General features: G+C 48.6%; 1 protein-coding gene across 7 annotated transcripts in view; it reads right to left on the bottom strand.

The window, feature by feature from the left end:
* The window catches only part of CCDC57 (coiled-coil domain containing 57), a 113,915-nt gene extending 101,951 nt beyond the window's left edge, over positions 1-11,964 (bottom strand). For 4 of the 7 annotated variants that reach the window (XM_057536814.1, XM_057536817.1, XM_057536818.1 and 1 more), the window contains exons 1-3: positions 11,907-11,945; positions 10,921-11,036; positions 9,818-9,943 (exon numbers count right to left, since the gene is read on the bottom strand). The gene's annotated coding sequence lies outside the window, so the exon portion shown is untranslated. Of the gene's footprint in view, positions 1-9,817; positions 9,944-10,920; positions 11,037-11,906 lie in introns of all 7 variants that reach the window. The other 3 variants (XM_057536815.1, XM_057536816.1, XM_007185906.2) reach the window with 3 other exon arrangements.
* Positions 11,965-13,031: the final 1,067 nt, after the last annotated feature.

Below are 13,031 nucleotides of genomic sequence, written 5' to 3'. Positions count from 1 at the left end.
ATATAACACGCAACTCCGATTTTTTAATTATTCGATTCAACAGCATAAAACTACTTTGTCAAATTGCCAACAAGTGTCTGAAGACCTCTTGCCTCCCGTGTCCACAGAGGATGGCCCACAAGGGGCAGGGCTGGTGACGGTTGCTCCCCACCGGGGCACCTCCACCACTGTCCTGGTCCCATCAGCTGGCAGAGATGGGGTGGATTCTGATGTGCAAAACCGCTGGTGGGGGCGGGGGAGGGGATCTCCTGGGCTTGACTTATGCAATGGGTCCGAGGCCATGGGTCAGGCCCCGCCAGCTACACAACAGGCCCAGAAAGCATAAAGGCTGGCACAGGTGCCACTGGCATCTTCTGGGGCAGAGGGTGGCATGTGAATGATGCCTGGCTCTGAGAGTGCTTTTCCAGGAAGGCCAGGTGGGGTCTGAGGCAGGCATCCAGCAGTGACTTTTGTGTATCATTGTCCCTAAAGAGTCTGAAATGTCTGATTCATTTTAAGTGGGTCTTTTTTAAGATGAAAAAGACAAACTGTCCCAGGCCATCTCAACCCACAGGGTCAATACACATTCATAGAAACCCTCTTGGACAGAGGAACAAGATTTCAGGGGCCTGTGAAGACACCCTGTAGGTGTGGAGGTTCCATGCAGCCCATCCCAAGGGGCACCATCAGCATCAATACTGGTCCCCCTTGGTCAATGTAAAGCAAATATCCACAAACTAACTCAGAAACAGGAACAGGAGAACCTGAGCGTCTTTTTTTGTTTTTATTTTTAACATTACATTTACAGCAAACACTCTCTAAACCAGAAAGAGCACAACTTTTTTAGAGACGTGAAGTTCATTTCACTCCTGAAATTACTGATAACAAAAACCAACAACAGGGGGACTTCCCTGGTGGTCTAGTGGTTAAGAATCCGCCTAGCAATGCAGGGGACACCAGTTCAATCTCTGGTCGGGGAACTAAGATCCCACATGCTGCCGGGCAACTAAGCCCACGTGCTACAACCAGAGAGCCTGCGTGACGCAACTACAGAGCCTGCACACTCTGGAGCCCACGAACCACAACAAAGAGCCCCTGTGCCGCAACGAAAGATCTTGCGCACCGCAACTAAGACCTAACACAGCCAATAAATAAATAAATAAATATTAAAAGAAAAACAAACAAAGTTCTACAATAAAACCTTACTTTCTAAAACCCAGTGGAGGTAAGAAATGAACAAATTTTTCATTTTACACAACGTTTTGATGGCATCAGGTTTACTGTGATTGAACTCTTCGTAGGACCTCAATTCAAACATCTGCAGAGTTGCTGCCACCAGCACTGCTGTCCTCAGACAGCCCAAGTCTTGCTTAGCTTATGAGTTGTGGACTCTTTGCCCTGTGAAAGGTGATCACTAATAATAGAACACATAAAACTCTAGAGAAAAGCAACAAAAAACCAAAAAACAAACACACACACACCCCCCACCAAAAAATTATCTATGTAATCAAAATTATTACTATTAACATCTTGGAAACAAAATGAAAAAAAAAGTAAAGTAGAAATCGTCGAAGTGGTCTAGGTTAGTATTTAGAGACTCCCAAAATATTCTGTCAGGACTAAAGAAACAATAAGGGTGCATTTTCTGGAAGAAGATGCGTGTTATGTGCTGGGCTACCCCAGTAGATAGTGGGAACATGAAACAAGCTTTTTAGACATTTGTTTCTCACAGCTCAGCAGAACAGTGCTCAGAACACAGAAAGTAAAATAAGAAACACACGATGAGGGACTTCTCTGGTGGCGCAGTGGTTAAGAATCTGCCTGCCAATGCAGGGGACACGGGTTCGATCTCTGGTCCGGGAAGATCTCACATGCCGTGGAGCAACTAAGCCCGTGAGCTTAGTGTGCCACAACTACTGAGCCTGTGTGCCACAACTACTGAAGCCCGCGCGCCTAAAGCCTGTGCTCCGCAACACGAAAAGCCACTGCAGTGAGAAGCCCGTGCACTGCAATGAAGAGTAGCCCTCACTCGCCGCAATTAAAAAAGCCCACGTGCAGCAACGAAGAAAGCCTGCGTGCAGCAACGAAGACCCAACGCCACCAAAAATAAATAAATAAATAAAATTGATTAAAAAAAAAGAAACACACGATGAACGTTAGGAATGGGCAATAAAGGCCAGGTAATTATTAAGTATTGAGCAATGCATCTGACTAAGGGCTTGCTGGAAGGTAAAGCACAAAGGAAAACAGGATCCATCACAGGATTTGCGTCTTTCATAAGGAAAAAGTAAGGCAATTTCCCAGGTGAAGCCATCGGCATTTAGATCTAAATGAATTCCTTACGTAGTTTTTCCTATAAGGGAAACAAATTGTGCAGGACAGGGCCTGGCAAGCTTTCTCCCTTTACCGGCCAGTCGGTAAATATTTAGGGCTTGGTGGGTCATCGGGTCTCTACTGAAGCCCCTCAACTCTGCGTGAAAGCAGCCACAGAGGACAGAAAAAGTATAGGCTGAGTCTCTCCCACAGGCCTGCTGTGCCGACCCCCAGAAACTTGTGCAGGGGACGCTTTTATCAGCACCTGTGTGACAAATACTATCATTTCTTAAGGCTGGTCCTCGCAGCCCCTAATCCTCAGGGGTCCGAGATGATCTCAATCTGGACACAAACATCCGTCCACAACTCCCCGGTGTCCACTGGGGGTACAGGCCAGCCTCATGGAGGGGAGGAGGCACATGCACTTCCAGCCCAGCCCGTCTCGGGGTGACTGCACCAGAGATGAGGAGCAGAGGGAGAGGGCACAGACACGAGAGGCTGAGAGAGCAGGAGGAGACCACAGGGCCTTGTGGTGTTGTGATACAGCAACATACACTGGTCTTCATCCATGGTTTCTGGCACAAGACTCCTAAAACCCTTATTTCCTGAGTGACAGAAGCTACAGGGGCATCTTTAGTTATTGTTTCTAGTTCCTGAAATAACTCCAGGTGAAAGGATGTCTCCCATTATTCATAACAAACCTCTTTCAACCACACCTGAGTCTATGTTAATGAGGTGATTTTGGAAAGCCCCTAGATAACCAATGGTTGGGGGCTGGTTGCCAGGGGAACCAGAGGGTTGGAACTTGCAACTCCACCTCCCAACTTTCAGGGAATGGAGAGGAGCTGGAGGCTGAATCAATCACCAGTGGCTAATGGTTTAATCAATCAGGTTTAAAAATACTGCCGGGTGGGCCTCTAACCCACAATCTGGACAGGATTGGCAAACAATCTAGGCATGTTGCAGCAAAAACAGAAGTGAAGTTTTCCCTCTCCTGAGAACAACAAAAATAAAGGGAACAGTGAACAGGCTAGAGAAGAAACATAACCTGGCCTAAAAGAGTTAATCACTCCTAGTTTTAACTGTTACTAATCTGTAGTGTCTGTAACTAGGTTTGTACTTCACAAAGCTAACCTATCACTCTTTAACACTATGTGAATGACATCCTGCACTCCCTAGTAGCATTTGCATTTCAGAAAGAAGGTTGCAGGCCGTTAACCAAGAGACAAACGGACCCAACAACCCAATTGCCAGGCTGCCTGACGCCAGCTGTGACTGTTTTGAAATAATGCAGGAAGAAGAATGCAAGACCTTCACTACTTTTGATCCTTATCATATAGGCTGGACTGCAAGCCCCACATGTAAAATCTTCTCTGATTCCCCGAGGAGCAGAGGCACAGTTCTTGAGGCGCTAGCATGCTGTGTCTCTCCTTTGCCTGGCAGAGAAATAAAAGCCTCTCTATTTCTTTTCCTCCAAATCTCTGTCTCCGTATTTCTATTCCGCATCGGTGCGCAGGGAGCCAAGGTTTTTGCCAACAGGCACAGGTGCGTTTGTTTAAGGAGGTTACTCACCCAAAAGACATCTTCTGAACACAAAAACTCAAAACCCAAAACCTGTCTCTTTTCTGCAAAATGAAACTAAGCACTGAAGGTCAGCAACACCTCCCTGGGGACATCCAGGGGACGGTCCCTGGAACAAACAGACCAGGCAGCTGCTCACTCATCCACAGGCTTTCAGTACTGGCAAGGGGCCGACGAGGCACAGGCAAAAAGTCCCTCTGGACTTACCTTGTGGCTGGCAACCAGGTTCACTTTGCCCCCCACACAACAAGCCTCACTTAGACACCGAGGTTGCAGCAAAGAGGGCGTTTATTTGCAAGATAATCAAGCGAAGAAAATGGATCTCAAATCCACCTCCCCAGAGGCAAGGGGCTCGGGGTATTTATGGGATCAGGAATAAAGAAGCAGGGCGGTCAGAGGCAAGGTCATGAGGAAAGGTGATTGAAAAAAGGTTTGGTAATCGGTCTGCACAGGTATAACTAGGCTACAGGCCTCTGCACGTTTTGAGGGTGGAGTTTTCGACCCTCCAGTGTTAAAAGGTCACCAAGCGGACACTCCTACATGCCCAGTTGGAGGGTTGGTGGTCCTATCCAGTCTTAACTGGCTCAGCTTGAACTAGACGCAGCTGACTCCAAGTTCCTGGAAAACAACTCGGGCAAACATCTTATTGTTTAGGCTACGTGCTGCTCGGAGGACATGCAAGTCTTAAAACTACCTTGATTAGTGAAGGCAGGTGAATTGGTTTGACTAATTATTATGCACGGTTTCAAAAGCATCCATAAAAATCCCTGAACCAGCAGGTTTGGAGAGCTTCTGGGCTGGCGAAGGCGTGGAGATGTGGAGGGCAGTGTGCTGGGCAAGCGAGCATGGGAGCTCCCGGCCCCTCCCACCCACCTTACCCTGTGTCTTCCATCTGTCAGCTCTGAGTTGTATCCGCTTATAATAAACTGGTGATCTAGTAAGTAAAGCGCTTCCCAGAGTTCTGTGAGCTACTCTAGCACATTACTGAACCTGAGGAGAAGGGTCATGGGAACCCTGATTTACAGTAGTCGGGCAGAAGCATAGGTGACAACCTGGACTTGCAACTGGCATCCAGAAGTGGGGCACCTTGTGGGATCAGCACTAACCCCAGGCAGTTAGTGTGGGAACTGAGTTAAATGTAGGACACCCACTCGGCGTCCACCGAGAACCTGAGAATGCTTGCTGGAAGAAGCGCCCCCTGACATGTGGCATCGGACAGGAAGCAAGCGTTCTGAGTGTGAGGGCAGGGAGGGAGGACGAACTCGGAAGCAGGGTCCTAATCAGAAGGGACGGCCGAACTCCACAAGTGTCCTGATAGAGCTGTCCTAACCAGGGACAGCGGGGTGACCTCCCCGCAGGGCTCTGGGGCAGAGCAGAGCTCTGCCGGGGCAGACCTTGGGCACAGCCCCGGTCTCCACCACCTCTCCTGCTAGGCAGTCGCACCCTGCCTCGCCCAGCGCCCATAGGCCCAGTGCGGCCATGTCAGCCTCTCCTTAGCTGCATCCATCCAGGGCCTGCTTGCCATCTCGAGTTAACAGGGTGCTGACAGAAACCCTGAGCCCGCCACTCTCAATTCTGCACGCCCCCGCCCCCGCCCCCCTCAGCTCGCCAATGGCACCCCTCTCCACACAGCTGCCCAAGCTGAACACCTGGAACTAGCCTGGATTTCCTGCTGTCTCTCATCCCCCCACCACACCTCAGCCACCATCATCCCTCACCTGGAGTCTCACTGACTCCAGACCCTGAACCGGCCCCTCTGTTCCATACTTGCCCTTTCAGAGCCAACAAAAGAATCTTAAAAAAAAAAAAAAAAAAAAAAAAAGCCTAACTGCCCCCCACCCAGCAGGGCTTCCCATTCCTCGGTCCACTTACAACACCTGGATCGCTACATTCAGGGCTGGGATGTGCCGAATGGTTCCCCCTCCCACCCCGTCAGTCAATCTCAATCCAGCTGCCCCTCTGCCTGGAATGCTCCTCCCAACCCACATACAGGCTCCTTCGTGTCACTGAGACCAACTCAAGGATCACTGCAGGAAATCCCCCCTAAACTTCGACTAAAGCTGGTGCAATGCCATAGCCCTATCCAAATTCTCTGCGTGGCACTTATCAGGAGCGTGTGGATTATTATTTATGTTATCATTCTTCCCTACACGTTCCACATGGTATCCCATACTTGGAACTCCAGCACACAGGAGGCGCTCAAAAGTATGTACTAAATAACTAAATGGTAAAAACTATCACATGACAACACATAAACATGGGGCTCTGGGGCTACAGCAGAGGAACTGGGGAGGCAGGTATCTTTGCTCCTCCAGGGCCATTCCAAATCATTCCTCCTCCTCCTCCAAAGGCTCGGCTTCCTTAAAGTACCCACAACCCTGTGTGCTAGGTGGTCTCAGAGCCCACGTGGCTCTACCACAGAGGATGGCCCTGCATCCGTGAGGTGCCTGGCCCACCTCTGCTACCCCGTCCATGGTTTCCCCCACTCCAAAATACCCAAGCACCCCACACTCTGATGGCCAGCCCTCTCCCTTCAGATTCGGTCACTCTAGATCAACAATAACTTGATCTTTAAGTGTGTTATTGGATGTATCAATGAACTACAGGAAAACTAAGGACATTCACTTTAAAAAGTTTTGAATTCAGTAAAAACTGGAGTTACTGGCTTCCAATTCAGTCAGTTGCCAAGTATTTTCCCCAGGTAGACAGCCTAGGGGATTCCCCAGGTATGTCCTGAGGTCACCACACTCTGTTCTGTACCCCAATCCCTGGTACCTTGAAGGAGATAACAAATGTTTGTTACTACTCCATTTAGGATGTATATCATTGTAGCCAGAAAAAAAAATGATACTAAGTAATGTACAATTCTCATAGACATAGCAAACTTTCTTAAATTTATTCATTTATTCATTTAACAAGTATTTATTTAGCACTTACTACATGTCAGGTGCTGTTTCACCTGCTGGAGACATAGGGGCCAGGTCCCCACACCAACGGGTTGTCATCCTTGCTGGGACAAGACAGAGATGCACGGAAACAAAGGGGCAGAGGAGGTAACTTCCCACATCACTAGCGTGGCCGGAGACGCAGGGCTGCTCGGGTCAGAGGTCAGGGAGGCGCTGCCCAGAGGGAAAGGCAGGAAGGGGCTCTGCTCAGCCTTCAGGAGGCTTACACATCCTGTTCAGTCCGTGGCCCCTGCCCTGGCTGCAAGCTTCCCAGGACCACTGGGAAACCAGGGTTCCAGCAGGTCAGCCTGGCCACCAAGCTCAAGAAAAGCCCGGAGTGGAATAACAAGGCGACTCGGTGACCTCCACAGTTGGGCGTTCACCCACACTAACTGACGTCTAATGGCTGGTCCCCCAAACCCCAACATATGCACAAAGCCAGCTGACTACAGTGGGGCTGCGTGAGTGCGAGCTGGTGCATGGCCTAGTGAGTTCTGGGGTCTGGCATAGTCTTGTGAACAGAAATCGGCGTACACACAGACCACCCGCATGCCTGTGCATGCTCACAGGCAAAGAATCAGAATTTAAGCAAATACACAACTTTAAATGATGCCGATGCTACTGTGATCTTTGATGAAATGCCTATGAGTCATCACTGCGGTTCTTTGCAGAGAGAGCACACGGAGGTCTGTGAGGTCAACGGGCCTCCCTCCTCTGAGGACCGTCCGTAGGCTCGCCTCTTAAATGCATCAGTCACACAGCCAGCCATGGAAATTACTCTTCTAGTACAGAAATCTGACCACGTGATACTGTGCCCATGGCACGTGGCCTTTTCAAAAGAAAGTTCAACCTGTTTGGCACAGTATATGAAGACCCCTAGGATGGGGCCTGGCCCATCTTGCCCACCACAGCTCCCTCTGGACCTCCAGCTGGTCCCCAGAGAGAAACGACCTTCTACGGTGTACGCTCCGCTGGACCTCGACAGGCCCAGTGCTCATGCTCCTTTCCCTCCCACCGCATCACAGACAGCCTGCCCTGCATCCGTCACAAATCCTAAAAGCCCCAAGGCTGAGATTAATCGGCTTTTATTAAAGGTCACAGATTCAAAATCTGGACCCAATCTGTCTGTCAGCCAGCAGGCATCCCCAGCAAGCACCCAGTTTTCAGGAGGGACCACACAAAACTTCTGGGGCAACTGGAGAAAGCTCCGGGAAGGGCAGGGGGAGCGCACTGTCAACTCGTCTTGGCCCACGGCATTCACAGTCTTCTAAGAGAACCAGTGGGGTCAGCAGGGGATGGACCAGGACCGTGCTAGGTCATCTCATCACTCTGATGTTCTCATCTGTAAAATGCTGACCTTTCTAAACTTTTTTATTTTTTATTTTTTTTTTAATCTAAGGGGGATATTTACCTTAGATTAAAAAAGTTAGTTAGTTAGTTAGTTAGTTCTGAAAGGCACTTGGAAATTCTGGGTCTTAGGAAGATGGAAGTTACTCCTCATGAAAGCCATGGTTTCCCAAACATGGAAAATTTGCAGGCTGCAAACAGACACAAGCAGCAGAGGCCCTATCTGAAGACCACATCAGTCATGAGTGAGTTCGAATGCACCCCTGGTGTCAAGACGCCACCACAGATTATACAGTGGGGTGTGGAAGAGCTCGGGCACTCACTTACTCTCTCACCCAAAACCCAGCAGTGGTCTGCAGCAGTTGACCCTGACCATGCAGGCCCAGCCTTGTCAGATCAAACGGAGCATTGAGAAAGAGGCTCAGAAACTGGCGCGTCCAGGCAGTGAGAGACTCTGAGGTGTCTCTTCACAGATTACGACAGGACCAGGGCTGCAAGGAGGATCTATAGCCAAGCATCTCCTAACAGCCAACATCATACTTAAAAGAGTTTGGGGCAAAGGATGAGGCCTAAGAAACCATATATGAAAAGGAGATCCATGGAAGAGAAAGAGCTTTCCAAGCCAAGTGGGCTCTGCAGAGGGGCTTGCCCCGCCCTGTCGGGGCCCCACCTCTCCAGCAAGCTGGCTGCAGTGACTACGAGCTGGATATACAGGAAGGAGCCTGGGAGGATGATTTCATCCTTGCCAATCTCACCCCTTGCCAAGATGACCAAATCAGAGAGGAACCCACAGGCTACCCAATTGCAGATATGACAGTAGAACTAATCACACTTTTGTTTGTCTGACCAAAAACTTGGAGCAATTGTTTTAGAATAAACACTTGACAAGTACTTTACTGAAAAAACACCTCAGTAAAACATAAGCAGTTGCAAACTCTAAAATGTACAAAAAAGGACCATTTGTAAAGGCTACAAGTCAGTACCTAGACGCTCACAAACAAGCCATTTAGGCACAATGGCTGGGCAAAGAGACACCTAAAGCAGAGGTTTCTTTTTATCCCCTTCCTCTGAAGGACTATGGCTCCAGATACATTTGGCTTTCCACTCAACCACCATTCCTAATGCAGAAAACCCAAATCTACTTTGGTAAGGCATGTTGTCTTACTGGTGCTCTGTAAATATATTCAATAAGCTGAATTTATAAAACATTTTTGGGGGACTTGAAATAAAGTCCAGAGGTGGCACATCTCTGCACTCAGGACAGGGGACTCAGTGCTGGCACCCTCTGGAATCCCAGCATGAACTAAACTCGGTACAGACAATTTTTAAGGGGATCGAGGGGATGAAAGGGGATGACCCAAGCCTTTTCTCCTGTCCTTCACTGACTGCCAAACAGTACCCATGACCATTTGTAAAACCTGAGAGAGATGAGCAGCAGATAGATCTTAATTCAATCACTGGAACTTGCTTGGGGTGAGGGATACTGCTACAGTGAAGGGAACAGAGTGCTTTTTTATTTGAATTTACAGCTGCCAAATTCCCTTGCCTCTCCCCCCAAAAAAGCGAATAAATGATAAAATAGAAGTTTGAAGAGTCTTGTAGTTAAGAGCTGACACTGCTCACTTTCAGAACCACATAAATGTTTCACATACCAAAACTTAAAATCAATAAGGACTTGGGAATTCCTTGGCGGTCCCGTGGTTAGGACTCCGTGCTTTCACTGCCAAGGACCTGGGTTCAATCCCTGGTCGGGGAACTAAGATTCCACAAGCCGCGCACTGCAGCACAAAAAAAAGAAAAGAAAAAAAAAAAAAATCAGTAAGGACTCAAAGTGAAATATAATCAAAAACAAATGAACATCACTTTATTACAAATTAATAACATAAACACACTAAGACAACTTTGTAAACAGCATTTTAATTATATATTCTAAGGAAAAAAACAAAAACAACCACATGCAAATATTATACTTTAGTAGGTTTGTTTTTCACAGAAATATGGATTGGCAATACTGAAATTACTTTATATGTGGTCTAGGATTGAGCAAAAAGGTAAAGGTACTGAGGACAATAGGAGCCAGAGTTAGAGGAAAAGGAATGCAGAATGAACCCTGTGGTGATGGATTGGAATTGGAAGTATCAGTATAAACTCAGTTTTTAATATGTACAGATATATGGATACAGAAATAGATACGGATGTATATAGTGTACACAAATATATGTTTCCCAGCTCACCCTTTGAGAAAGCCAAAAAGCAATGACACTCCAGTAGCAATGAGCATACCTCCCCCAGATCTTGGTTTCTAAAAAAAACATCTAAACTAAAAGGAACCAACACTCCTTAGAGAAATGACTGACTCCAGGCTAGGTCAAGGAAAGCACAAAATGAGTCCAGAATATCTTGTGGTGTCAGAAAATAAGTGTGTGCTCAAAATGTTGAGGACAGGCTAAAAGGACAGAGGCCAACTTGAATGGGCCAAATCTGGACAACAGTGCAACAAAATAAATGATAGTAATGGATTATAACCTATGAAATAAAAATAAAATTAAAATGCCTATACCAAGATAAATAACTGAACAAATTAAAATATGGAAAGTTCTTCCTTACAGTACAATTCCAACTTATAAAAGCAGAAATAATGGAAATGGAAAAATTACCATGTGGCAAATGCAACACTTATAATTGTTTCAGAAAATGCTCACTTCTGTATGCTAAAATTACTCGTTGGCAGTATGGTTATAAACAAGATATTTACTATTTAGAAAGGGAAAAATGGTAACTTGATGAGGGAAACACCTTGTAGACATCACCTAAAACACACGACCGAAGTTAGCATCAGCAGTTATGGGACAAATCAGCATCAGATGACTCCTGATAAGATGCAGAGAAAAACACAATTTCACTGGTAAGGTTTTTCTTAATAAAAATGCGTAACTTAAAAGCAATCATAAAGGAACATCAGATAAACCCAAACTGAGGGGCATTCTACAAAATAACTGACTCATAAAAGTCAAGGAAAGTCAGAGGAAGTGCTCCAGATTAACGAATAAGAAGACAAAGAAAACACGGATGGTGCTGGATTGGATCTTGTAAAAGAGTAAAGTCATTCGTGGGATAATTGCTGAGTGAATAAATCCTATACATTAGATCATGGTTTTGTATTACTGTTAGTTTCCTCAGTTTGCTAAAATGAACTGTGGTAACATCAAAGGTTAGCATTTGGGGGAATCCCGGCAAAAGGTACAGAGGCGATCTTTGTACTCCTTTTGCAACTCTTTTGTAAGTCTCAAATAATTAAAAAAAAAAAAAAATCACTCTGGGCCAGGCTGCCCGGGTTTGAACCCGTCCTCACTGGCTGTGGAACCCGGGTAAACTCATCTCTGCAGCGCCCACCTCTTCAGGTTCCTGGAGGGGTCGAATAAACACTAGAGCACTCGAAACAAAGCGTGCCGGCAGCGAACACCCCCGGCCCTCCCACCCCGCTGGCGGCACGGGCGCTGCAGCGAACAGCCCCACAGGGAACAGCCCCGGGTCGGTGTACGGGGTTCCGCGGGCCCGGCGGGGTTGGACGGCGGGCCCCGCGCGAGTGCACTGCGTCTGGTAGGACTTGAACGTCTCGGGTCTTTCCAAGGAAAGCGACGACGCCCGTGAAAAGCGAGCCGAGAAGCCGCAGCCTCCCGTGCTGCGAGCCCCTGAGGCCCCTCGGCGGCCCCCCGCGCCGCCTCCGCGTCCGCGCCTCACCCAGAACGCCTGCTACGAGCAGCCTCCGGTCCCGCCGCGTTGCCATGGTGACCCGAGTCCGTCTGCCACTATCCGGGCGCGCTCGGTGCACTTCTCGGGTCCCGCCGGCTGGAAACGCGAGCCCCGACGCCAGGTTCCGGATTCCTCCCGCCCCGCCCGCGCGCAGGTGCAGCCGAGGGAGGAAGGCCTAGGACTATCAGTGGGTTGCGGGTGGACGGGAGGCGGCCGAGGCTTCCCGGCGCGACAGCCCCCCCACTGGTCCAGCTGGGCTCCGCGATCCCGCCCGTCTCGCAGCCCCGAAGCTATTGGCGGCTCCGACGGGTCGGGATGTGGGACTGCACGGAGCGGGAGCGGTACTGTACCTGAGAGGGGAGGGGCCCGGGCTGCACAGAGGCAGTGATGGGCACAGAGGCGGGGGGACATAGTCTTTGGTCCAGCCTCGCCTCTCCATCTGTGTTTTCTCCACCCTGATGGCTTTCTGGCTGCCCAGAGCCAGTCGCCAAGCTGTTCCTGCCAGTGCTGGACAAAAGTCCCAACCCTCTGTTTTAGGAGGCAGCTCTTGGAGGGAGGTCCAGAGGTTATTAAATATCAGGCAGATCAATAATTCAAGCCTCATGGAAAATGAAAGATGTGATCCTATCAGTGCACAGAAACCACGTGAAAATAGTCCTGCCTGCCTGGAGGAGCCACAGAGGGTCCCCATGACCTTTAACCTACATCCCATAGGCCCTGGGCAGCCTCACTGCCTCCAGACCAGGGTAACCTGCTTGACAGTCCAGCTTCAAATCCCAATTCCGCTCCTCTTGTTACAGCTCTCTGAGACTCTGTTTGCTTCTCCATACACTAGGGATAACACCCTCCATTTCTCATAGATTTGAGGATCAGAAACAACATGGGAACTACATGGGTGCTAGTTCACCCCCAGTGAAGGGCCTCTGGGGTGTATCTATGTAAACCCAAAGGGCCAAGAGGATACACCCCTTTGAATAAAGACAAATCCTAACAATAAATATGAGCTCTGCACCTCACCATCTATGCCCCGAAACCTAACCCACCCCACCATAACCGTATCCCTGCAATCACCCCAACAGTAACCCTAACCCCAGCCCTGAGCCTGACCCCAAC

The sequence above is a fragment of the Balaenoptera acutorostrata genome, chromosome 20 (genome assembly GCF_949987535.1).
Source record: "Balaenoptera acutorostrata chromosome 20, mBalAcu1.1, whole genome shotgun sequence".
Lineage (NCBI taxonomy): Eukaryota > Metazoa > Chordata > Mammalia > Artiodactyla > Balaenopteridae > Balaenoptera > Balaenoptera acutorostrata.
This window is presented reverse-complemented; position numbering and strand designations above follow the sequence as displayed.